The sequence below is a fragment of the Chenopodium album genome, chromosome 14 (genome assembly GCF_948465745.1).
Source record: "Chenopodium album chromosome 14, dcCheAlbu1.1, whole genome shotgun sequence".
NCBI classification, from domain to species: domain Eukaryota; kingdom Viridiplantae; phylum Streptophyta; class Magnoliopsida; order Caryophyllales; family Amaranthaceae; genus Chenopodium; species Chenopodium album.
The window spans coordinates 8,775,210-8,779,732 of NC_137847.1; the positions used below are offsets into that span (position 1 = coordinate 8,775,210).

Consider the following 4,523-nt stretch of genomic DNA (forward strand, 5'->3'; position numbering starts at 1 on the left):
AAGTTTAGGAACTTTAGGTGGCTGGAACATGGGAGGAGGATGTCACTATATATGTATATACATACATACATACATACATACATACATATGTAAGCAATAAAAAACTCAGAGCTTTTTAAACTTTGATGATCAATTTAGGAACGTTAAACGTTAGTTTGATTCATTTAACATTGTTGAAAGCATTTAACTTTCATTTGGTTCTGAAGTTAGTTTTGTTAAATGAATTTGACTTTCTTTTAATTTCATTCAACTAGATTTGTTTGAATGTGACTTTCATTTTATTCAAATAGCTTTTTTTTTTAATTAATTTGAAATCGTTTGTTTAATAAGCCTTATTTGAAAGTGTTTGACTTATATTTGATTCAATTTGTTTGTTCAACTGAGTTTGACTTTAATTTGATTCAATTATTTTTGTTTGAATGCTTTTGACTTCCTATTAATTAGCTTTTTTTTTTTTTGAATCAATTAATAAGCTTGTTAAATGAATTTGACTTTCGTTTGAGTCAATTTGATTTGTTGGATGCATTTAACTTTCATTTATTCAATTTGTTTTGTTTGAATTTGTTGACTTTCTTTATATTCTATTACCTTTGTGGTCTTTCATTTGTCTCATTTAGGCTCGTTAAATGCTTTTGACTTTCTTTTAATTCAATAATTACCTTTTATTTAAATGCATTTGAGTTAATTAGATTTGTTGAATACATTTCACTTTCAATTAACTTTTTTTGAATATTTGGCTTACATTTGATGCTTTTGTCTTTGGCAACTATGTATGACTTTCATTAAATTCAATTAGTTTTGTTTGAATGTGTTTCATTTTCAATTGATTCAATAAAATCGTTGAATCCATTTGACTTTCAATAAAAATTTGTTTCACTTTCAATTGATTCAATAAAATTAAGGAAAAATTGACAAAAATATTATGACCTTTTAGTGGTCCGCTTAAAATATAACGACCTTTAGATTATCCCGGAATATTACGACCTTTGACCCTGATCTGCCATGAATAGGATAAAAAATCGTTTACCTGTTAAACAGGTTAACCTAGACACGTAGCACGTTCTGATTGTTTTAAAAATTTAAAATGATTGTGTTTAAAAATTTAAAATTTGATTATTCGTTTTTTTAAAAAAAAAGAAAAAAAAAAGAAAGAAAAAACCCAGTCCCCTTCCCGTACCTGCAGACCCCACCCCCTCCCCGCTAGCCAGCTCGTGCTGATACAGCCCCCACCCCCCTCACCGCCGGCCTGCGTCGATGAAGCCCTTACCCCCCTTCACCGCCGGCTGTCGCCGATAATCCCCCCTCATTCATCACCATCTCCGCCGTCTGTCGAGCTCGAGTCCTATCAACCTTCTCCCTCCGCTCGCCCATCGCACCCTCCCACGCATCAAGCAACCACCCTCTTCCACCGCTTCCTTCTCCTCCTCCTCCGTCGTCCCTTTTCATGACCCCCTCGTCGAAACCGTGCCCCACCTCAAAGACCCCAAGGTCATGTCCTTAATTTGATAGGTGATGGGTTTTTTCGGGTGTAGAATGAAGGTTAGAAGGTTGCAGATGGCGGTTAAAGGAAAGGAGGAGGCGGCGGTTCAAGGGTAGGGGTCGGGTGGCATCGACGTGGGGTTTCAAGGTGGTCGGGCTGACGGGGTGGGGGTAGGGAGGGTGGCGCTGGCGAAAAGGGGTGGTTGTGGGTTTGATTTTTTTTTTAAGAAATTTGTTAAAAAAAATAAATAAATAAAATAACGTATTACAAAGTGACACGTGTCACTTTTAACCCATTAAACAAGTCACCAACCGGTTACACCTCATTTATGGAAGATAAGGGTCAAAGGTTGTAATATTCCGGAATAATCCAAAGGTCGTTATATTTTGAGTGGACAGCTGAAAGGTCATAATATTCCTAACAATTTTTCCTAAAATTAATTAGTTTTGTTGAATGCAGTTGACTTTAAATAGATTCAACAGGTTTTGTTTGGATGCATGTGTTTCAATTTCATTTTATTCAATTAGCTTTGTTTGATTGTTCTCACTTTTAATTTATTCAATTACCTTTGTTTCAATATTATGTTTATTTTCCATATTCAGATAATGTTTCGATACTTTACGCCTGATAAGGTCACCAATATATTGTAAAACACATTAATATTAATTTTTATTTTCAGAATATGGTATTCTTTTTCAAATTACTTTTTGAATACACTACTTTGTCCCTTGATTTTTTTAATTTATATTTTCCCTCAGGTTCCATAAATATTTTAATTTCCGACTTCCATCAATATAATCCACATATCTTGTGTGGATATAAAATTGGCCACATGGTCACTTCCAATTTCTTTTTTATTTTTTTATTTTTTTTAAACCTTAGTATCTATTTTTTTTAAACCTTAGTATCAATTAACTGTTTGTGAACAATTCATTTTCCAATTTGTACTTTCTGCATTCACATTTACAATACACTAAACTACCATAGGTACCTTTTTAAACATCATCAAACTGTTAAAAAATTTATTTTCTCATCCAACAATAATTTTTTTGGGACCATGAATACAATTACAATTTTTTTTTTAATTATTTTTTGACAGTATGAATACAAGAACAATACATTTACCATTACAATTTACATTTCCACTTTCATAAATTTATTATAACTTCGAAATTCACAATTTAAACATATACAAACTTACTCAAGGACTCAGACTCCATAAGTACACAAGGAAAATCTCACAAGGCACATGATTTACCCAATGTTGCTTAACACCAAAAGGAATAAGTCTATCTAAATGGTGACCAACACAATTGCCTTCTCTACTCACATGACCAATTGACAAAACTAAAAGAAGAGCTTGAAGCTATTACATCTTCCATATTACTATCAAAATTAGTGAGATAACAGTCAGCCTTCTCTAACCTTGAAGCCACCTCCTTGCAATCTGTTTCAACCACGGGGTCCTTGATGCTATAATGTCCACCGAGAGTCGCATTGCAAACTGGGCAGCCATACATTTCACCTTCTTTTCTTCAAAAAAAATAAAAAATTAAAAAATCTTTCTCGACAACCATACAAATATACAATTCCAATTCCACCTATCTGCAATACCATTTATCCGTAAATTCAATTACGATAATTTACTTATACCAATAATTCAATAAAAAAAAAATAAGGTTAAATTCTTATAACAGTAATTTCAAAAAAGTAAATCATGTTAAATTCAAATTCCACAATAAAAAATACCGATTTCACTTTGAACAGAAGTTGTTAGAATGTATGATATCATTATCATATATTCTGATTATTGTATATATCTCTAAATTAGTTAAGCAAATATTTAGTGTATATCTCTAGCTTGTAAAGTGCCTTAATTCAAGGCTACGGTTGACTTGTACTTTGTTTATATTTTGCCATAGTGCTAATGAGAAGGCACACATTTCGTCAAAAAAAAAAAAGGCAACACATTACATTCCTTCAGAAGTGTCATCTAATTTAATTCACAATTATAACTTCCGTATTACCACTTTGAATTTCTCCATAAAATTATAATACTTACATTTCGTTCGTCGACGTTGATTTTGCCTTTATTGTCTTTCATTAATCGGACACCTCCTTTCACCCAAATCGATCTGTCACATCGTGAGTGTTTGTTACAAATTACGGATTATATTTTGCTTAATATAATTGAGCGTTTCAATAATTCAAAAAAAAAAGGGTTGGAGTATTGAATCTTACCAAAAGACGAAGGAGAGAGACTATGTTGACTGAAGTTTTGAATCTTACAAAACCTTAAGTTTGTCGTTACGTCCAACTTGAACTCCGTGTGGTGACATGACTGCGCACTCACCGACAGTATGGATGGTTCTCCATGTCACGGGATGGATTTTACCATTGCATCCTCAACTTAATAGGTTGAAATACCTGTACTGCCCTTAGATTAACATGTTATATCAATCAAGAAGATTAACATGGATTTTGCCCTAAAAAAATTGAAATTTTTACTAATAAAACATATATCATCAATGACCAAATCAATAGGAGATCGTCCTCTCTGGGTTGCATTAATCGATCGCACAATGTTGATAGCGTCAGACTCAAGCTCCATCCTTCGCCACCCCTGCTCCTGCGCTAATAACAGGCCCATTCTTGCTTAACGCCACCGAGCAAACACCCTGGCCTTCACCTTCCTCACCATAGCTGCCACCACCATACCTTCATTGTTCCTAAGAACCGCCCCAAGCCTAACACCCTATTCCCTCAAAGATAGCATAATAATATCCATTAGACCCAAACAGTCTCAGATTATAACATTCCACATCTTTTTTTGATGTAAAAAAAAAAAAAAAAAAAACACAAGGAAATATATAATATTACTAGCTGGTCAGAGTTACCAGCAGATCAGAGAAAGTTCAGTTTTTAAGTACCAATAGGAACTCCCATGATGCTCAAAACAACAACAGTAGCAAGCATGGAGTTCAAATGACATGTAAAGGTTCCACAAAAACCAGAAAGCAATTAAAAATGTTCGAAACAACGA

The 4,523-nt window shown here is 33.6% G+C and overlaps 1 long non-coding RNA gene across 1 annotated transcript; it reads right to left on the reverse strand.

The window, feature by feature from the left end:
* Positions 1-2,499: 2,499 nt before the first annotated feature.
* Positions 2,500-3,790, reverse strand: LOC145578818 (uncharacterized). Its single transcript, XR_014098927.1, has 3 exons — positions 3,722-3,790; positions 3,543-3,615; positions 2,500-3,008 (listed from the first exon to the last, which is right to left on the reverse strand). It is a non-coding gene; the product is annotated as an uncharacterized LOC145578818 (long non-coding RNA).
* Between the last annotated feature and the right edge of the window lie 733 nt (positions 3,791-4,523).